Consider the following 23,120-nt stretch of genomic DNA (forward strand, 5'->3'; position numbering starts at 1 on the left):
TGCCTTTCCATGGATTATCTTTCTGAGCATGTACACATCACCCATTTCCTGGCCCAATTTCATTGTCTACAAAATGGGATTTATAAGATGCTTTAAAAACCTCTGATCATCAGATTTGAGATGGCACAGTCTTATAGGTGGCAAGATAGCTTTTTATACTGATTAAGAGCCCAAGTTGTGGAATAGTGGCTCTTCCACTTTATCCACTCTATAACCTTGGGCATGTTACTTAACCTCTTGGAGCCTCAGTTTCTGCATCTGTAAAGAGAACACAGTGGTAGTCCGTGACCCTTAGAGATTCGGTGAGAGCCCACTAGTAAAACGCTTCACCCAGTTCAAGGGACAAGTGAAAGTCCTGTGAATGTTTGCTCTATTACCAGCAGGTCCAAACCGAAGGAGTCTGGGGTCTGTTCAACAAAGCTCAGGCAACACATCTAAATTAAAAACTATAATTGCCTGCCAGATAATAGTCCTAAGACATTGTGAAGGGGTCACACATTATTTTAATCAGTGAATCATGAAGGGGTTCAGTTTCAAAGGTAGGAGACAGACAAGCTAGCAGATGTTTGAAAAAAAATATTAGATTATAACCAAGAAAAAGCTGTTTAAATAAATGGTTAGTAAATAATCTACAACTGGTTTCTTGAAGAGTTCATCAATTATTCTTAAACTTTTTTTAAAAAAATCTTTTTTATTTTCAATACAGCTGCAAAGTATTCACTGTTTTTTTTTAGATTTTAAAGACGCACTGAAAAGCCTCCATTAAAATTGCCTATTGCCACCTAGAAAAGGTTAGTATTTTTGTAAATCGTTCCACTAGCTCTCGCCCATGGTCTCTCTCGTATTACACTCCCCATATCCAATAAATAATGTGGTTCTGTATACATCCTTCTCTACATATTGCTCTTTCTACTTAGCTATGTATTGTAAACAACTTTTTATATCACTTAATATTCTTTTCATTTTCTTAATGGTTAGGTGACTCTCTCTTCAGTTAATGTAATTTATTTAACCAGGCCTCGGTTGTGGGTTATTTTGGTTTGTTCCCAAATGGTTGTCATGAACAACCATGTAGCTAAGTCTTTGGATAAATTTCTAGAAGTGCGCTTGCTAGATCAATGAAAATACACTTTTTTTAAACAAACAGTTGTTTTTTTAAATTCCCATATTTTTAACTTGATTTGTACACATAGACCATCATCTTTATTTATTTATTTTTTTTTTTGAAGTGTGAACACAGTCCTCCACCTCAAATTATGCAGTTGAGTTTCCCACAGTTGGGGAAACGGCAGAGGTCAGCATCCCTTTTGTGCAATGGATAAGCCTCACTCTGAGAAGACCACCTTCGTGATGATGGTATCTCTCTTGCCAGGTAAGTATGACACATCCTCTTCTTAACTAGAATTTGGTGTCCCCACTGGAAAAAAATGTCTGTGTTTCTTCTGGGACAGACTGTCTTTGAAGCACGTTCTGCTGACACTCCTCGGTGGTGCTGTAAGTAGCAAATGGCCAAGGGTTCTGAGCACAGTGTCTACCTGGGTCCCAGTAGACTAAACATGTCATATTTATAACCTTCTTAACTGTGCTTCCCATAAGCTGGGGACAGCAGAAACTTGAGTGTCCCAGCCAATATGCCCAGCTGAATAAGATTATCTAAGTGTCTGGGTCTCTTGGTTTTCTGGGACACATTTGGAGTCACTGAGGTGAGTAGGCTGCTGTGTAAAACTGTCTGTTCAGAAACTTCAACCACTTTTTTAAAGTGATTTGAAATATAAGCTCGCATGTGCACAGAATATCTCTAGAAGGATACACAAGCAACTGGGGACAAGGTTTGCCTCCAGCTAGGGAAAGTGAAAGGGAACACAGCTGGGTGAGAGACTTCCTTTACCCTGGATTCTTTGCACAGTTCTAATTTCTTGCCATGTGCATGGCTTCAAAAAGAGAAATTTTTAAGCAAGAAAGATTAAGCCAAAAGAAACAAGTATGCATGTAGATGTTTTCTCTTGGTGAGCTACCAGATAAGTAAAACATAAGCCAAACAAGGTACTTGAATGATTTTACAAAAAAGCGTATGAAGAGTTCAGTATTTAAGAATGCAAAGTCTGGAGCCAGACTGCTTGGGCCCATAACACAGCTGTGTCACTTTCTAGCTATGAGATCTTAGAAAATTACTAAGCCCCTCTGTCCCTCAGTGTGCTCATCCATAAAATGGGGCTAAATGTACTACCCACTTCACAGTTACTTGTATTCAATGAGCAAATACATAAAAGCCCTCAGAAAAGTAACTAGCACACAGCACGTGGTCATTATATATTAGCTATCATTACTGCTATGGTTGTTGCCATTTTTCTTCACTCGATTTTTACAATGTTACAACCACAATAGCAAAGAGCCTTCCCTACGATTTGTAGACTTTGAAAATTAAAGGAGTAATTTTACTGGGGCACCTGGGTGGCTCAGTCTGTTAAGCATCAGGCTTTTGATTTCGGCTCAGGTCATGATCTCAGGGTGGTGAGATCGAGCCCCGTGACGGGCTCTGCACTAGGTGTGGAGCCTGTTTGGGATTCCCTCTCTCCCTCTCCCTCTTCCCCTCTGCCCCCCCCAAAAAAGAAAAGCAATTTTACTGCAAGTGTCTGATTTTATGTTATTTACAACTATGCAAATAGTCGGGGGTGGAAAGGTGGGGGAGAGGTGCAAAACTTCCTTTTAGTTAATAGTGATTCCGGATTTGAGAATTGCCACAGTCTTTGCAAGAGTAAGTGACCCAAACCATTTGGGGAGTTTGGTTTTTGTTTTCTTTGTGTGTCAATATGATTTTGTTTCTCTCTTCTTTTGAGCATGGGTGGGGTGCAGGGGAGGAAGAGACAATGGTTAAGCAACAAACCCTAAAGTTGCAGTACCCGTTTAACGTGACTGCCCCTTAAACAACTGTGTATTTAAGAAGCACATATTTTTACATTTTAATTCCAGTATAATTAATATAGTTATATTAGTTTTAGGTGTACAATAGAGTAATTCAACAATTCTGTATCTTACACTGTGCTTATCACAGTAAGTGTACTCTTAAGGAAGCACATGTTTTGAAATCAGTATTTGCCTAAGGAAACCATTCACAAGATAGGAAGGCATTAAAGATTCCTGAAAACATTCTGATCCCACCTACTGTGCATAATGTGCTCAGTCATTGGAAAGGTATTGCTGGCAAAGCAGATGATATGGTGACAGGGACAAGTAGACTCTGCTGTCACACAAGCCCGGATACATTCTTTTGCCCAATATTTTACTGAACATGATACACAGAGTGCTGTTATTATGCCTGTTTTATGGGTGACCCCTGCTGCCTTATTTCAATGTGGCTCTTCCCAAGCTGCCAGTGTCACTGGAGTGCGATCTCTCCTCCAGGATTTTAGGTTCAGGCCACCCCCAAACCAGGTCAACATATTTAATTAATGAGAGCACAGCAGATGCTAGTTATAAGGACTCTTTTCTGAGGCCTTAGCAGATTCGGTGCTGTGCCTCACACACAATAAGCATTTGCTAAGTGAATCCCCAAATTCATCATGAGGCTATAACACAATATTGTCCCCAGAAACACAGGACTATCTCAAGCGCCCTGGATCCATCAGACCTTCAGGCATAAAAAGGCTGTGTTGTTTGGTCCAGAGTTCCTCCCTTCTCTACTTCTTTGACTGCCAAAGGTGATTCAGATAGGGCAAAAGGTCAAAATTGGATCCAAACAATCAAGTCTAGTTAGAAAACATTTTCATTGCATAAGTGCAGGTTGTGTTAAGCTTAGAATTATGATTCCCAGTACTCCCTATGATAATACCTTTAAAAACAAACTGCAAATTGGCTTGTTTAATTTTACTAAATTATTCAAAATCCAAGAAGTGTGAAAAAGTGGATCCCATGATGAATGATCTGATAGTCTAAAAATGGAGACAAATGTTGAAACTAATAATACATTGTATGTTGTTATATTTCAATAAAGATTAAAAGTAAAAACAGAGACAAATATCTATCCTGCTCTCCTTCGATGACACGGACAGCATCCAGCTTGCCTGGTCATTATAGTAGGAAGCAATGAGCAAAGATACCACGGAGCTCAGCATTCCCCTACAGATTAGACATTTTCTTTGAACAGTGATAGAACTGCACAACATAATTTTAAAGAAAGAACATTTAGAATGTTATATACTTTTTGAATAAAAATTGAGCAAACTATACTTAAACCTCCTAACTTAGAATTTGTCAAGACACCAGATCCAGACATTTCAAAAGCAATATGAGAGTGAAACACAAAGACACTGATGGATACAGATTAACCGATGGGATAATGTGCTTGTCTCCTCAGTGGCCACAAACCACATGGCATTACCATTGTTACATTTCTGCCATATACAGGGAACAGCTAAGTTCGTGGGATGCAATCTGTCTCGATGATATTAAGGCTGAGATGGCCCTTTGGGGTTTGTAGGCATTTTAATTATAGTACATGTTTTTATAATTTTAACTGAGGTTATTGTATAAACATTTTTAATGCATCCTCATTATTAGGCTAAGGAAAGAAATCTATTTCTGCCAACAGAGAGCAAATAAATCTTCACTATCTCTTTGGTCCACTAGTTTATGTTTAGAGCACCACACCTTTACTGAAAAGCTGTTGGAGACATATGCTCTCATTATTATCCTGCAGTGATTTATCACTTAACTCTGAAACAGGCAATATATCCAACTTACCCACTAACTGGTGTCCTATTCCAATTACCATTAATTAACACAAAATATGTTACTTTTACACAAAGCATTATTTTTAAAATCCTATGCTTTGAACTGCCAACAAATATTTACACATTTCTTTAGCGAATATTTATTGAAAACCTATTATGTGCCCAACACTGTGTTACTCGGTATTTTTTAAGCTTCCCAAATATATCTCAAACTTCTAATATGAAAATTTATTCTCAAAAAAAAAAAGAATTTGTGAGAAGAACCCCAGTGTCAGAATGTACAAATACAAGACTGCGGGTTTTGATACCAGCTATGCCAATGATCCATGTGTGTGACCCAGAAGTCATGTATCTCTCTGTGCCTCTGTTTCTTCACCTGCAAGAGTAGTAGTAATTTTTCTTGACCTGATTTAGCTGTTAAGAGACACAGCTAATAAAAATTGTTGCAAAATCCCATGAATATTGAAAAGTACATCATCATCATGATTAATAATAATGTATAAAGCTCAAATATTGAAATGACTCTCTGGCATTATTCCAAATCAAGAAATATAAGCTCTGGTCTTGCATAGTAATGAAGAGAAACAGTGTGAGATACTCTTATTGTATCAGTTCAAATGAACATAGTGATGAATATCTTTAATTACAGTGTATTCTGTAACTGTGTGTGTGTGTGCGTGCATGTGCGCACATAAGTGTGTGTGTGTGTGTGTGTTTTAAACTAAGTGTACTGCAATCCTCTCAATAATATATCTAGGGCTCCAACAGAACCATTCCCAAACCAGGCAGACATTTATATATCTGTACCTAACCTCAGAATGGAATGTTCATTTTGATAGAGAAGGTAAGGAGCTAGCAGTCCTCTGTTAAAGAAGGCTGGCTCTGATTTCATAGATCTCAAAATCTGTCATCCTCACGTTAGCTGACTATCTGGCACCTAATGAGAACAACAGATTACTTTTACTTTCCATGAAAGACATTTGCATTTAGAACTTTTTTTGACTCATAAAAGGTTTATAAAGCATCCACTCAAAACATTCTACCTGCATTTTTCACCTAAAAGGGTCTTTATGAAATCTTACCGTAAATTTAATAACCCTCTTCAATAAACATGAGCTTTTATGAGTATGACATATCTAAATAGACTCAATGGCCTGGGAATAAAATCTGCATCAGTAATATTTTCAGTGCTGTAATATCCTACATATTAAGGCGGGAAAGCCACATACAGAACAGACTCCTGCATAAGAAAAACAATTAGTCTCCAAGTTTAAGAAAGCAACTGGTCAGTGAACACTTCGGTGACTCATTAAGTTAAATGTGAAACGTCCTTATGTGTATGATATCGAGCTTCACGATATTCGAACATTAGCATCTTTCATTTTCTTCCATTTTCAGCAAATGCACATTATAGAAATAACTTCAGAAATGGCCTTCAGTAATCACTCATACTGGGTTTTTCAGGAGAGGGACCTTCACATGAAGCGCTTCCACATCTCCTTCACCTCCGGGGGGGGGGCTTCTGCTAGGGTGAGCTGCTGACACAAGCCCTATTGCCGCGGGCATCTCATAGCTCCTATCACCAGGTAAGCTACCAAATTAGGCATGAGACTGGGACCCTCATTTCTCCTCTTGCTGGTGTGGATCAGTAAGGAAGACAGGAAAATGCTAGTGACTTTTTTATAGCTGCTATATAACAAGAGAATGAAATGTCAAAGCCCTGGAAACTGCATCTTTCTTGTCCTATCAAAGCTCCATCCAGTTCCCGCTGATACTGAGACTTGCCCTTCACCTTCAACTTTGCCTTGTCAGCAAGTAGCAATTTAAAATTCAGCAATGCAGAGCAGTCCAAAAAGTCAAGACATCCTGATTAGGGTTTGGTAGTTACTGAACGTCTACACGAGCTAAGGGGCTTAGGCAAACCTTCAGGGCAGCCCACCCTTACTGTCCGCACTGAGGTAGCGCACTTCCCACCGTCAGACGTGCTCTTGAGAAGTTGTATGTAAACAGTTTCCTCCATAATTAATTCATACTTATAACACACCAAGGGATTGTGTTCTAAAATACGATGAACGTTTTTACACACATTTTTTTTCAAATTCTTAAATCGTGTCCTTTTAAAATCAAGATTGGCATTTTCAAATTAAGGTTTGCTTAAAGTAGACTAGAGAGATGGAGATCGATAAAACCCAAACAAAACCACAGGTTCTTGCCTTAGTCCTTATTTGTAGCTCCTCTTGCCCTCTCATATTTTTTTAACCAGAATTTCTATCCAGAACCAAATGGAGGAAAGATTTCCAACAGTCCAAAAAGCTGTTTCCTCGGTTTTTTGAGGGCAAACTTCCTTTTTTCAAATCATTAGATGATAAAGGCCTAGAAGCAGAAAGATTTCCAGTGAAAGAGCCAGAGATCAAATAAGACCTCCTGTGCTTTCGCCTTTGAACCACCCTTGTCCTTACTTTCTCACTGCCCTGGACTCCACAACTCAGGACACAGGGGCACCAAAGAGTGGCCTTCTCCTTCCATCAACAACCTCATACTAGACCCCACAGAATTGCCTGGCCAGCCTGGCCCTCCTGCTCAAGTTCCCCATCCTCGCACGAACCTCCTCCCCAGCTCTTGTCGGCTACAGTGGTGACGTAAGGGGCTTGGAGGCAGGAGAACCTGAGTTTGGGAGGAAGCTCCGACAAAGCAGAGTTAAGCACTCAGAATGCGCAGGCTCCACCCTGAAATCCGCCCCGCTGTCCGGCCCTGGACAGGTGAAAATAAATAAATAAAGGCAGGCTCTATCAAAATGGAGTCGGGAAGCCCGGAAGGGGGCGCTCTCACACAATGCCACTCCTTGCCGCAGGCATAACCCGTAGAAAGAAGGTAGAACAGAACTGTCTTGGCAAGGGAGGACATTTTTTACATAGAAATTTCATCTGCTTTTAAGAAAAAGAAGGAAGATCCATGCCTGCCCCAGCAACAATGGACTAACCACCGCTTGTAGCCAATGAGAAACTGCCACAACTTCAAACTCTTGTTCTTCTCCAATGAACTTTTGTTCAAAGCCACCCTCCCCAGTTTCTTCCTCTCTTCTATAAAAGCAAGTCCCTCTCCTTTGTTCTCACGGCTTACCTATGAATCACCTTTGTTTCCTTGCCCCAAGTTGCCCTTCCTCTGCTTTCCCGAATAAATTCATTTTGCTAGTAAAATGATTAGTTTACTTTTAAAATTGACAAGAGCAGCAACAAAGTAACAATTGGTTCAGGGGCTGACAAAGAAAACAGAAATAAATGAAAAAGGACTCCGGTTAATCAACAAAATTAATCAAGTTAATCAACAAAATAGATCGCTGTTCCTAAATAACCAAAAAATTAGCGAAGTGGTAATTAAATTTGATTTTAAAACTTGTTTGTAAGGCTTTCAGACCTACCTACTGCCCACAGAGCACTGGAGGGCATCTGCTGGGATCCTTGCCAACCTGGACCAGGAAACCAGTCTTAGTGCAAGAGAGCTCCCAATGATCATAGACTTTTCCTAAGGCCTCCATAGCTGTGCCTACTAAATGTTCTATTCCCAAGAATCAATGAAGCTTACTGCTCCAAATTACTGCATTTTAAAAGTACCAAATAAAATGAATGGGGTGATGACACAGAGAAAAGAAAACATTTAAGGATAATGAGCACAGAGCCCCGAGCTTCATCCTAGACAGGGGAGGGTGGGGGGAAAGGTCAGTAAATTGAGCACACAAATAATAGTCCTTGCAAATCATCTCCTAATTAATCCTCATCCAGCCAAAATGTACTAGTGTAACCTTTTCATCCTGGGTTTCTCACAATATTTACAAACCACTGCCTCTCAATGGGAATGGAAAATACACCCATTCTGGAATCTTCAGGACTGAGTACAGTATGCTCCTCCATGTGCTCCTGCAGGATAGGGTTAGAGGGTGCCTGGCACAGCCCCTCTTCCTGCTGAGAACCATGGCGTCAGATCATACCATCAGAAACCACAACCCTGTCACTTAGGACTATTGTCTGCATTTTCAGTGCCAGAGTTATGTGAACTTCATGGCAAAGGGTTTCGGGGTTTGTTTTGTTTTCAAATAATAGTAATATAACTGATCCTTCTAAAACAATAGAGCTGACCTCAATAAAAAAATAGATCTCACTTAGATCCTCCCCAAGAGTGTAATTGGTGATATGTTAGAAAACCTTGTCAAAAAGCAATTTAATCCAGAAGGTAAATCCACCGAAGGGAGATGCTGAGAAAAAAGAACATTCCAGAAGGCACTCAGGTAGAACTTCCAAAGCAATATTCCAAACGCATAATTTCTCAAGATAAGTATATTGATAATCAACTTAAAGCTTTGAAAACCTCAATTTGGAAACGCTGTGAGGAAGTGCAGCTCATATCGCCTACCTGATATTGTCATTGGAAACTCCTGTAGTGCTGAGCTGGCCCCACTGTAAACCAAAATTGCAGAGAATAAAGCAGTAGCCTGAGTTTTTGCATCACACCCGCATAATTCCAGGTCCACTCCAGCCAGCACACACCGCTCTACCGACAGGGTCTATCACTTTCAAATATTATCACACGAAGAATCAGAGAACCATGGAAAATCGAGAGGGGGAGGTACAGTAGGAAGAGGAAGGGCTTAGACAGCAGCCAGATTATCATCACTGTGGTGTTGACCTGAAGAATTGTAATAAATAACATTTATTACATGCTTTCTGTGTGTCAGACACTTTTAAGTGCATTATACTTTTAATCTATTTAGCCTCCATGACAACCCCTTGAGGTATGTGCTATTGCTATAGCAGTATTATAGATGAGGAAACTGAAGCACAGAAAGTTCCAATAATTCTCTTAAGGTCACACAGCCAGGAAGACCGTGGATTCCTCGAGAGCAGAGTTGATATTTCATTCAACAGTATATCCCATGTAAAATATGAGTTTGTTGAAAAGAATCAGGCTGAATTGAATACTTTGAAGAAGGTAGAGGAGATTGCCTGGGGCTGCAGAAGGGAAAGGGGACCCTGGCCAAATATGCCATGAGGAACACCAGGATTTAGGGTGGCATATTCATTAGATAGCCTTGTGTCTAGAGGTACAGCACATTGGAGGTGCACATAAGCCTCCATCTCCTCTTGACATTGCCCTTTCTTGAATGGTGGGTGTGATGACAAGTATTAAGCAGTGTGTCCTGCTGCTGCGGGTTTATTTAAATTTAATCCAACAAATATGTATTGAGCATGTGAGCAAGGCACTGCACTAGAAGCCATGGGGGACAGAACACTTGTCCCTGCCAAGCCAGAGTTTAAAATAGAAGGAAGGAATAAGGAACAGTTCCCACATCCCAGATACTTGTCCAGGTGGAACCCTGAACTTGACCCACATGTGGCAGACTGGATCCCAACTGCACTTCCCACACACCTTCCCCTAAAGAAGAAGGAAAGGTTCCATGTGGCAGACCTTGGCTCTGGAGAAGCCACGCCGATTATCAGAGAGCTGGCAAGAAGCCTGGGGTAGGAATGAAAAATGGTCCCGGTCGCTGATGTGCCTGTTGCTAGAGCTGAAGACTTTCCAGTGTGGACTCAGCTTTCTACCATGCAAGAGGGGCTGGAACTCAAGTCCACTTTCTGATCATGCCAACACTGAAAAAGAGAGAAAACACCTCCATACCGAAAGTCTTTTACAACAGCACAAGGCTGCAGCCATGGTTTGGAGAATTAGACCCTGTTATAGCAAATTGCAGCTGGGGCAACACCGCCACCCGTTATTGGAGAAGCTCATGCTCCTGAGGTAACCCGAGAGGGCACTGAATTCTCACTTGAGGGAAGCTGATTTGAGAGGAGGAAGAGAAGCAAGCTGGTCTACAATGCAACCTGCCCTCACGGGGGGCTGTTCTGGTTTTACAGTTAGTATCCATACTGAGCAGAGTAATTTAAAGATAAAGAATTGGATGACGACCTATTATAATTTGTCATTGTTAAAAAATGAAAGTGATTGGGTAAGTAGACAGGACAAATGCATGCAAGATAATATTGACAGCATGTTGACTAATCAAACACCCAGTCATCTTACCTGCCACGAGTGAGAATTTGGTTAAACATTTTGATGATGTACAGACTAGCTCGTGGAGGGATTTGTTCCCAGGTAATTGGCAGGAACCGAAGCTCATTAAATTAGCTCTCATCTGACATGCCAAATGATACTCACAGTTGATCCGTCAGATCATCAGCAAGCAATTGTTTATCTCTTCCACGAGCCAGGATGACAAATAAGCAATTTTAGCCAAAAGGGTTAAGGCCAGTGCCAATCATTATTCACGCAGCAATTTAACTGATTCTGTGGCAATCAATACCATGCCTTGAAAATGCAATACAGCAGTTTCTTCCACATTGTGGGACCCTTTCTGTGACTATTCTGCCAGAATATAAACAAACAAAATACTAAATAAAGACAGGTCTCAAATGTAGTATTTGTCATCTGATTTTAAGGGAGCGGAGAAATCAGTAAACCTGGAGGCATTTATGTTGGGCAGTTGCATAAACGAGCAGGTACATGAAGAGAGCTCACACCCAGATTATTGGGGTCACCAGTAAGAAATCATGAAAGGTGGCAGCAGAGAGATGGCAGAGGCTGGTTTAATGCCTACACCAAGCTTATCAACCTGAGATCAGAAAGCCTGAGATGATGATGGATAAAGCAGCTCTCAAAGGCTACTTTTTGCTCTCCATTTCTATGCACTTGAGATCAAGGTGTCCACCGGAGATTAGCTTCTGGACCACCACAATATCATATTCACTTAGCTGATTGCCATAGCTGGCCCTTGTCCCATAATAAATGCTATTTCCTTTTCCGACCTTGTCTCATCTTGCCTCGGGCTCCTGACATTATGGCCAGAGTCAAGGCTGTTGGGACAGCATCTCCCCTCATGGAACAAGTAACCAAAATAGAAAGAGTAACAAGGGAAGCAACTGCAAAGGAGGAATTTAAAATCTCAGAACTGCAGCCCAGAAACTCAGTCATCAGCATGCCACTTAGCGAGACAAGCACTAAGTGGGATAAAAGCACTGAGATGGATCCATCCCGAGTCTTGATTTCCCTCTCACTGGAACAGGTAGACGTCTACCTAGTTTGTGCATTATCTGGGATTTTTGCTTCTTCTTCTTACCTTGACTGAGAGTTGTGGTCACTTAGCTGCTTCATTCCTCATCTGGTCTGGGGCATTCAAGAAGCAGAAATTCAAGCCAATAACAGCCTCCTCAAATGTTGCCTGTGCTGATAAAATATTCAGAGCAAAAGAGGACTGAAGCTGTTGCCCAACATGAGGTTTTAGGGACGTTTCACTCTTCCCATCCCCTGTGTTTTCCTTGGCCTCCCAATTGAGGTAATCAAAATTTGATCGTAAATCTCCTTGGTTAAGAGCTCTCCTTATGTATGATATGTTCCAGTAATCACTGTGCTAATCAAAAGCCGTGAGGAAAAAGCAGTACAATAGGTCTTTAAAGCAATATATGTAATTAATGTGGCCATAATATTTATAATCTATATTCATAATTAAAATAATAAATACTATACACAAAGCCCTTTCTCTGGGATCTTGTCAGACACTCAGTGACAAAGGCCTGCACGGAGTCAGTGGTCATGGAGCGATAGGAAAAAGCATGGGGACTGGCCAGATTCTCATCGCAGGGAGAAGTTAAATGGAGTGAGAGTGGAAAGAGTCAAGAATCATCCCCAAGTCTCTGACCTAAATAACTGAGTAGATGAGGCATCAAGATGGTCTGAGACACGGGGCACCTGGGTGGCTTAGTCAGTTAAGCGTCTGCCTTCAGCTCAGGTCATGATCCCAGGGTCCTCAGATCAAGCCCAAGGTCAGGAGCCTGCTTCTCCCTCTCCTCCCTGCTCATGTTCTCTCTCTCTCTCTCTCTCTCTCGCTATCTCTCTCTCTCTCTCTCTCTCTCGCTATCTCTCTCTCTCAAATAAATAAATGGAATCTTAAAAAAAAGATGGTCTGAGACAGGTGAGAGGGAGAAGTTTAGAGTGTATTGAGTTTAAGATGCCAGTGGGACTTTTAGATGGAGAGATCCAAAAATCAGTTAAATATTTGGGCCTAGAGTTCAAGAGAGTTGTGAGCTGGAGGGGCAGACTGGGAAGCTGACAGCACAAGGTTAATCCTGGAGCCAATACAAGTGAATGAGGGGGCACATAAAGATAGAATAGGGCAAAAAGCAAACCTCTATTAGTACCACATTTAAGGAGCCAACCAGGGAAAAGCAGTCATCCAAAGGAGGCTGAAATGGGATGAGAAACTAGTATTGGGGAAACCTCCAGAACCATTCAAAGGGGGTTCACAATTTTCTGGGGAAAAAAAATGCCAGGCCCCCTACCATTAATAAATATATATATCAATATGCAATGTAATCGGGTCTCAGCTCCCCCATCCCCACCAAAGGTCCCCTTTCTGCTCCTCCCTCTGTAAAAACCAAAGAAAGAGTTTCAAAAATGGATAATCACAGTCTTATGTTTCCATGAGTCAAATAAGAAGAATAAAAAAAAAATTCCACTGACTCTGAAAAGACGGAAATTATTGGAAAATTCAAAGAGTTAATTTCCAGGAAATAATGAAAGTAAAAGCCAATTGCAACAGGCTGGGAAGTTAGAAAGAGAAGAGAAGGAGAAAGCAAAGTAGAGGAGAGACTTTTGTTCTTTTTTTCTGTTTTTCAGATTAAAGACCTAAGCATGTTTATAGTCTGTGAGGAAGATGCAGTGGGGGAGGGGGTTCTTTTAGAAATAAGTGACAGATACATAGATGATAGAGAGATTGAGATTGGGAAAGAAACAATGGAAGGGGAGCAAAAGCAAGGGATTAGCCTTGGAAGGGAAAAGGGCTCCCTCTTCATGAACAGCTCCAGGCAAGTAAATATGATTGATAGAACCACACAGCGACAGGAGAGGGGTTGTCCATGCTGTGAGGACTGGGAGAGAGAGAGTGGACCTGGGAGGATATGAATATTGCCTTGTGTTTCAAAGGGGCCTATTCATGTGGGAAATCATACATTTACAGGGATACCAGTGCAGGCAGCTACATGAGTACAGCAGTTTGAGATGCAGGAGCCAAGATGACACATGGTCCGACTGAGCCACGTTGGGGGTTCACAAAGCATATTTCGTAAAAGGACAGGCCAGCAGGAACATGGCGAACACTAGCAGGCAAGAAGTGAGCTGTCTAATATGCAGGGCTGCTATCGTTCTTGCTATTGCTGTTTCTCCTTTGCCCGGCACACATCCATGCAAACTAGAACTTTAGCAAGTTCCCCTTCTCGGTAGGTTGCGGCCAATGACGCTTGCCACCTTGTACGCAAACGTGGTTCCCTTCTCTCTGCATGCCATCAACTCTCCTTTGTGTTCCAATGGTGAGGGAGATTATGTGGACCACCCTGGCTTTCTGACAGGCTACCAGGCTACGTACAACCAGAAAAAGTCTCTTCCAAGGTGTAGAAATCATTGACTAGAACACTTCCTGTGTCACACCACCAAGCATCCCTCCGGCTGAAGCCACCCGGATCTTACTGTCAAACTGTTTCAATCCCACTCTGTGTGGGCCAGACTTACAAACAGGAGCAGACCATCAATGGAGCCCTTAACAAATGTCTAATGGGTTCTCAGCCTTGCGCTAACAGTGGGATTAGCAAGGGAGCCTACAGAGACTGATTATTTCCTCCTAGGCTTGGCCATAATCCAGCCTTTACCTGGCTCTCTGCTCACCCCGCAACCTTTGAATACAAATTCAGTTTCTCAAGTATCTTAATAAGAAGAAAAGAGTACACTGGATAATGAACACAAAATCAACCACTGGAAGGGCAGCCCCCCTTGTGAAATAATAAATTGGCATTCCGGTTTATACGTAATTTTTTAAGCACAGCATCACAACCATTTTTACAGCTCCTACATGACACTGGATATTTGCTTTTCCCCTCCTTTCTCCCACAGGTGGACACTTGGGGGCCCAGCATCCTAGGTGTAGACTGGAGACGGACACTCCAAGAGCTCTGGCCAGGAGAGAGATATCCCTTGTCCAAAGGCTGTGTGCTTGGAGATGGTTTGAGGAGGTAATAAGGAGAGGGCATGTATTCTAAAATGATATCTCAAGAACACAGCAAATGAAAAATCCAAGAATATCCAATGAATAGTCTATAGTTAGGCAGAGAGAGAAAATCAAGTATGAAGAGAAAGAGGCAGAATACGGGCAATCTAGACAGGAGAAGAGGAGAAGAGACAAAACCTAAAACATAGCCCAGAGCCAATGAGAGCACAGCTTCTGGACCTTTCCTTTTGATAAGTTACCTGTAGTTTGGGTCATGGGATACAAGGGTCCTATAGAGCAAGGATGCAGCCTAGTTATTGCATGCTTTACTTATGTATATTATCTCTAATTTTTACAACCCTAAAAGGTAAAAAAAAAAAACACAACTCTTACCTATTTCCATTGTAGAAATGATAAAATTGAAACTAAGTATTGAAGTAAGTGGCAGAGCCATGATTCATATTCACATCATCTATTTGCCTTCAATACTGTGCTCTTACTACAATGCCAAGCTGCCTAGGTCTTCCTTAAAGTACATCAGTCCCCCTCAGCCTGAAAAATTCTCCATATACTGAAACCTGTCCGTATATCTGTGAACCTGAAAAGTTTAGGGCCAAACCCCAGATGGCTGTGATTCCACCCAGACACCCTCTCCCTACGAGGCAAAGCCACATGGGGACATCTCTGCCCTCAAGCAAACTCCAGTGGCTTTTCTAGGTACAGCACCATGTTTTCACTGACTACCACAAGGTGCAGCAACCCTGGCCTAGGACAACATATAAATGAATTCAAAGCCAGGAGATCTCATTTAAACCCTTAACTTCAATTTGATCCATCATATAGGCTGCTTCCCTAATCCTTGTATATGTATATCTTGTATATGTGGCTGATAAGGTGTGAATGAATCAATATCAATACATCCCCAATAGTAGAAAATAAGCAGTGGTAGATCTAATCATCTTTCTGTAGAGTAAAATACAGTACTACTACTATGTATTATTATCACTGTTATTAATATGTATTACTGTCGAATGCATTAGGGTGGAAAAATAATCAGGGCTCATTGAAAAGTACACTGGCAAAAACCAAAAACAAAATCTTTGTCTCTCCTTGGTATCAACTAACAACTAATTTTTATAAAGATCTGGGCTTTTAAATGGAAAAAAAATTGGCCTGTGAAAGTTATTCTAATAAAAAGTTATCAAGTTAAGGGATAATTCTGCAATTTGAAACCAACAGTCAATGTTATATGTAATTGTGAAACATTAGAGCATTTTTTATTGACAGCCAGTAGAGAACCATTAAAGTTTTTTAAGAAGTATGATGTGGGGATCAAAATTGATGCCTTAATAATTTGAATTTTGCAGTAGCATAATGTATGAATGAAAATGGAGAGAGGAATGGAGGCAAGGATGCCAATTATTAACGTAAGTGTAGAGATTTCTGGGTAAGAAGGTAGAGTAGCTCCTACAAACACCCCTCAGCCCCACCTCACAACCACTACCACTGTGACCTCAAAATATAAACAGATAACAGCAGAAAAACAACAACAGGTAAAATAAGAAGAGAAACTCTTTAAAAGACATTGTTACACTCAAAATCAAGATAAATCTCTCCACGGATAAGAAACAGGAGGCAAACTAAACTCATGACGGGGTGTGAAGACAGAACATTTCCCAGGGGAGGAAGACCAGGGCTGGGATGGGGCCGCCCCACCGGGAATGCAGCCTAAAGCCCTGGGTCTGCACCGGTAGTATCTCCTCAGAGCAACACCGTAAGCTGCTCATGTGATGTAAGATCTGGTTCTGGACCCGTCTCCGAAAGGCAGCTACAAAATCATTAAACAAGAAAGGATGAGCTCAGGAAGAAAACAAACACAGATAAAATCCAGACGTTTCCACCCAAAATGGGTTTGGAAATGAAAATTTCAAAGCACATAAAGAAAATTCACCTCATCAAAAACAGCCAACAAACTCAAAGCACAGAAGAATTCACTTTTATTTTGGAAATGGAAACAATGGCACGATCTAAAAAAAACATGGAAGATCCTCAGAAATGTTTTCTTTTAAAACAACAGGATATTATAAAATAAAAACAAGGAGTTATCGTTCAAGCACAGGAATATTTTTTAAAGATTTAGAAATCCTGGAAAGGAATATATTTGCTGCAATTTTATAAAACTCCTCAGCAGACAGGTAAATTTAACTCGTCAGAGTCAAAAACAAAATTGGTGCATTTGTAGATAAAACTAGTGCAACAGCAGCTGAAGCTAGATATTGACAAATACCCAGGTGAGGTGATGGTGACAGGAATGTAAAAAAGAAAAAACATTCTGAAAACAGAAATAACTAGGCTACATTGCTGTGAGGTAGCATTCATTAAGATTTAGTTCTGTCTCACCACTGAAATAGCCAAAGGTCAACTGTGATGATGACCACTTGAAATTCTTCCATTTATGGAGCTCCATTCATGCGGCTGGAATGCAGCAGAGGGGTGAAAAGTTGAGGATTAGGTCCTCAGTTCTGTCCATCACCCACCATCTAAAATGAAGTGAGTTTACAATAAAATTCTTCACCATTCATGTCTGTAACAAGAAGAAATCTTTTTTTGAAGTTTTATTTATTCAAATGATCTCTACACCCAATGTGGGGCTCAAACTCACGACCCCAGAGATCAAGAGTCACCTGCTCTTCTGAGTGAGTCAGCCAGGAGCCCCCAAAAATCTTGAAGGATCAAGTAAGTTCATCAGAACTCTCCTGATTATCAGATTGTTTTCCACTTAAGTCTGATTAAATAAATTTCCAAATAAAGTTTGTCATAAAATATTTATTATAGACTTATATACATGTATTATATCATATGTATTACATAAATATTACTCTATTTTCTCTTATAAAATTTTTAAAAATATCCTTCATTATGTCCATAAATTGATTACAGAATGATGAGGGTCAAGACAATAAAAATTCCTAAAAAAAAGACTAACAAAATTACAGCTTATTTGAAAAGTGAAATTTTTCAGTAAGGATGTGATAGAGAAAATAGATTTATAATATTTATGTTAAAACAAAATTTTAAAATAAGATTGAATTACCTTGAAAAAACAATGTAATACATGATCTTCAAGAGAAACGTTTTTCCAGCTCTACCACTAAAAGTGTCCAAGAAAGAAAGCAGTATTTTTGCCCACTACCAACTCAACTTCATGCACACCCAGGGTACTCAGATTTTAGTCTCTAATATTATCTTTACTACAAAGAATCAAAGCTCATTTCAGGGTGATGATTCTATATTCTGAGGCAGGAAAATATCAGGACAGACTTGGAACATTCTGCTGATGCCAGTCAGTAATTAGGGATGTTCTCAAGGGCAGCGGACAGTGTACTGAAAAGATAGAAGGGACAGTTTTCAAAGGCTCCCTGGCTGGTCCACCCCGAGTGCCATCCCTGGAGTTGACAGTCTGAGATGAGGGCTGAGACAGAGCTGGAACGCAGAGGGCTCTCTGACTCTTAACAGGGGACTTTTTAGGGGGAGGTATCTGTCCAGCCCACCGAAGAACCTATCAAAGCATCCCACAGCACCCGCACTACAGAGCCAGCATTTGGATGGCTGATCCATCACAGAGAAAGAGCAAGAACCAGTGGAAAGGACAGCATCAGTCTTGAGATGGGCATGCATGCAACTACAACAAAGACTCTGAGCATGGAGTTACAAGGAAATGGTTTTGTTCTCTTGTTCTTCCTTGCCCCTACACCAGAGCAGTAAGCAACAGGGAAGAGAAAGAGGTGTATGATGGAGCAAATTATGCAACACAGGGGCGCGTGCGCGCGTGCACACACACACGCGCACGCACACACACACACACACACACACACACACACACATTCTCTCTCTCTCTCCAAGCTGCCAGAGTCCCAAGACTAATCTGTACTGAAGGAAGATGAATGCTTAAGATCAAATAGGAGATTAAATTTTTAAATGAAAGGGACTAAATTTTAATAACCAAAATGAGACTCTTTTAATAACTAAAAGTGACCGAGAAGGTTGAGAATCAGTGGAAGCTGTTATCAAGGCAGCTCAGGATGCAGGAAATAGAAAGATAAAGCCCATGATAGCAGTGATTGGAGTACAGAGCACTGTGATAGCAGTTTATATTTCAACAAATTGAAATTCTTGAATCATACCGCTTAAGTAAGATGTAGAATTTGAACACTAAGAAAGTGTAAATAAAAGAGATTCACCTCCAGACACACACACAAAAATCTTTGGACAACACATAAAATATAACTCATTATTTAATAGCCCTTTATATTTAATAGTCATGTTTAGACAGGTTTTTTTTTTGTAACTAAAGGGGCTAATTGTGTCTATGTTCCTGTACTATTTGAGATAGGTTGTTTACTATGGAAACTGCAACTGCAACTTATTTTAAAAACATATACAAAGTATCTTCATCTATAGATAATAAGCAGAAATTCAAGTGATACACACATATTTAGCTTGTAGAATAAAACTACCAGGCATTTTCCTCTGTACGTGTGTCAGGATATGCCATCCTCTTACCCCCAACCTCAGAGTTGTTAGGGCCAATAAGTTATCTTAAAATATTGTCTTAGACATGTCTGGTTCTACTCAGTGTTTTGCCAGTCCATTTCCCTTTACGAACAATGTACTAACACTCCTTCATATGTCCTCCTTCAACAATAGAATATGGGTAACAGAGCCCTAGCTCTATTTTAACATTAATTGTAATATTATGATTTTTCACTTGTTGCTTCCATTCAAGGCATTTTGAGGTTTGATAAATCATAATGGACATAAATTAACCTCATATAATTAATGCAGACTTGCTGTTGGAAGTAAATGCATAATTAGCATTTTTATACTAAATACAGATTCACTTTGTAAGCTCTTTGGAAATATATTTTAAAATGCATATTGGCAGCAGGGTTTGAGTTTTACAAATATAAATGCATCCTTTAATAATGAGAAATTACCATGGATTGTATACGTTGAATGTATAATTCATAGACACCTTTAAAATACTCTATTTAGAAAAAGCTTAATGCCTTGAGGAAAAAGGAGGTAAATGATTGAGCTGTGATTTGGTAGGAAAACCTGAAAAAGAATGAAAGCTCCCGATTCAAGTGACTCCCTCTACTCTGATAGAATGGCTAGCCACAGAGCCACCAGAGTCTGGTTTGATTTTTAGTCCCTCATTTATAACATGGAAGCCTGAGCAAGACACATACCTCCCTCAAGCTTCGGTTTCATCATCAGTAAAGTAGTCTACTTCACAGTGCTTTTATAAGGGTCAAAGAAGTGACGGCATACCAGAGTTATAATGATTATCATCATAATCACTGTATATAATATATTCCCCCCAAACATCTTAGCTACCAGAAGGTCTCTCAAGATATAGAAAACTTAAATCTGGGAAACTGTAGCCACCATTTATTAAACACTTATACATCAGGTATTGTGCTAAACGCTGTATGTGTGTCCTCTCATCTGTCCCTTACCACACCGGTGTTATCCCCATTTTACAGCTGAGGAAATCAAGATCCAAAGGGGGAAGTAACTTGTTTACAGTCACCCAGCTGGTAACCGATGGGTCGACACCCGGGTCGACTCCCTCCTCACAAACACTGGTCCAGTTTTACCAACCCCACTCATCACATGCACACTCTTCAGTCATTGTTCAGAACAAAATACTCAGTAAATTCTAAAGCTAGAAAGAATACAGTCTATCCAGGGCATAGTTAATCCCCTTGCTATGCTACCACCCCCCAGCAATGAGCATGGTGGGCTGGAAGGAGTCACCAAGCCACTAGCTTGACTCTGAGCTTCGGGGGTGAGGGGTGGATCTTTCCCTCTTGTTCACCATGGAACCCCCCCGGCAAATGGCAATGCTCATTTGGTAAATATTTCATGTTATAGCCGAATTCCTGGAAAACATGCACCACTGAAAAAAAATTCTTGTCTGGCTAGTCTTCACATTACTAATAGAGGAAGTAAAGTCTGGAAGATGAGACAGAACAGAATGTACCGGATTGCCCGCTAGCCCAGGAGCCTGAGAATGGAGGCATTCCCACAGCTCCTTAGTCCCAGCAGCCTGCATTTTCCATGTGAAGACACACCAGGGGTGAGGAATCAATGAAGGGCCTCTTCTTCTGGGAGCCAAGGATATGAGCAAGAGAGGGAGGAATGAGTAAAAACATTTCTCACCCTCGTCCTAAGTGACCAGTGCAGCAATGGAGTCCGTGCCACGGGACATGCTCGGGAAGAATGTTCATTGCAGAACCCAGATGCCAAAGTGAAGAAGGAATAGAGTACTTGGAGCAGCCACATCTGGCTTTTTGGCCAGCTTTCCACTCTGCGGTGCCGAGTCTCCCTGCACCTGCTCCTTAGTTGTTTCACTAGTTACCGGTGAACTAAGTTTTACCCACTTTGACCACAAACTGCTCAGAACTTGGATAAACGTGCCACCATTACATCTCTTTTCAAGCCGCTGTGAACCTTTCCATAGAAATCAATATCAAAAAACTTTTAGCTTTAGGAGTTTAAAAAAAAAAAAAGGAGGGGGGAAAGAAATTCTCTATTCTGGACCACTGGCAGCTAAGTACCCTGATCACATACACAAATAATGATTTGGAAAACTGAAATAAAACTCTTTCTTGTCCTAAAGTAAGCACTCTCTTCCTGTAAATGAGCACAGGGTTCAAATGGTTAATCCAGTGGCTGTACAGTTAGGTAGGCCCTTAGGAAATTTAACCTACAAGGAGGCTTCGTTAAAACCCTCACCTTTAGCAGAGGTTTTTTTGCACATCAGAAAAGTGAGATACATTTCATGGCTTTCCCTCTACACATTTTTATGCTACACCTTTCAGCAAAAGCTTTTACAATGATATTAAACATTAACTCTGTATGGGTTAATCCCAAGACACAGCATCAGCCTTAAGGTTAATAGTCCTTTTAATTAAAGGATAAGTCAGTTATTGAACACAGAAGCTAATCACAAAAGGATTACCACTGAAAATGAACATAGTCTGTGCAATTAGTCTGATAATTAAGACTTAAGTACTGGACAGAGATCAAAGTGCTTGTAATATGCAATAAAGTTCCTAGAGTTGTAAGGATATTCAAAATGTTAGCTTGTGCTTTATTGCACCTTCCATTTATCTTGGACCCATGATAGCAGCAAACACATTTCCCCGGTGGATGTCAGCATGGGTAACTGCAACAGCTGTTACTACATAAGCCTGGTGTTTCTCACAATATGATTACTCTGTCAACGACGGCTGTAAAAGGTGGCATCTGCATTCATCAAACAGAGTTATCAATAAATGTAAAACCATACAACAATTAGAGATCTCAAAGGAAGAACAAATCCAACTAGGAAAAAAATGTCAACCACACTCTTTAATTACTAAGATTGTTAATCAATAAAATGCCTTCATAACTTTTAATTAAAATTTTATTTGAGCTGGATGTTTGGAGAATCTGATTCTTTGTTTTCATTACATTTAACAGTTGCACTACAAAAATCCTAGCGGCATCTGTGAGCGGCCATCCCCTGGAGGACACTTTATATCTGTAATTGCATATTGTCACCTACAGAGGGTGTTAAGAATCCTTGTTAAAAATAAAGGAAATAGGGGACATCTCACAGTAGCCATTATTATGGAGCAAATTACTAGGTAGAGCAATCCAGAAGCTGTCAAGAAAGGTTAGCAAAAAAGGGTGTGAGGGAATCACGCCATTCAGCAATTCATCATGAACCAAAACTAGGTCTAAAATAAAACCACCGCCAAAAAGGTATTGGTTTTATGAAGTAAAGACATTGCCTTTGTTTATAGCAATGAATAAAGATTAAGAGGCTACTGATGAAGGATGAAAAGATGAAATGATAAAAGAAAAATCAAGGGCTTTCATCACACTGATACACAAGCAAGACATAATGAGAACAAGTTAGAATTGCAAGATATAATGAGAACAAGTTAGAATTCCAAAGCTTTGTGCTGTATGCATTACTTTATCTTGAATTTATGTTCATAAGAGGCTGTGTAATTTATGTATCACCAGCCCCAGAAGTTGCCTGGTGAATGCCCATACCTTCATGTCAGTCTCTTCAAGCTGAATATAAGCCTCACTGTTAATGTTTTTAAATGGTCTCTTTTTTTACTTATAAAAAAAGAAAACTGATCTTGAATTTTTTCTCAATTGACTTTCCACAAGGATTTCATTTGACTCTCAATTCCAGCTCACATAAATAAATGAGGTTGACTATTGCTTATTTCATTGCTGAA

At 40.3% G+C, this 23,120-nt stretch overlaps 1 non-coding gene across 1 annotated transcript; it reads right to left on the minus strand.

Annotated features, from left to right (window-relative positions):
- Nucleotides 1-1,224: 1,224 nt before the first annotated feature.
- Nucleotides 1,225-1,380, minus strand: LOC112808285 (U1 spliceosomal RNA). The gene has a single exon (XR_003204324.1). It is a non-coding gene; the product is annotated as a U1 spliceosomal RNA (small nuclear RNA).
- Between the last annotated feature and the right edge of the window lie 21,740 nt (nucleotides 1,381-23,120).

Source organism: Callorhinus ursinus, unplaced genomic scaffold (genome assembly GCF_003265705.2).
Source record: "Callorhinus ursinus isolate GAN/ISIS: 27379988/994484 unplaced genomic scaffold, GSC_fseal_2.0 scaffold2, whole genome shotgun sequence".
In the NCBI taxonomy this organism is placed as follows: domain Eukaryota; kingdom Metazoa; phylum Chordata; class Mammalia; order Carnivora; family Otariidae; genus Callorhinus; species Callorhinus ursinus.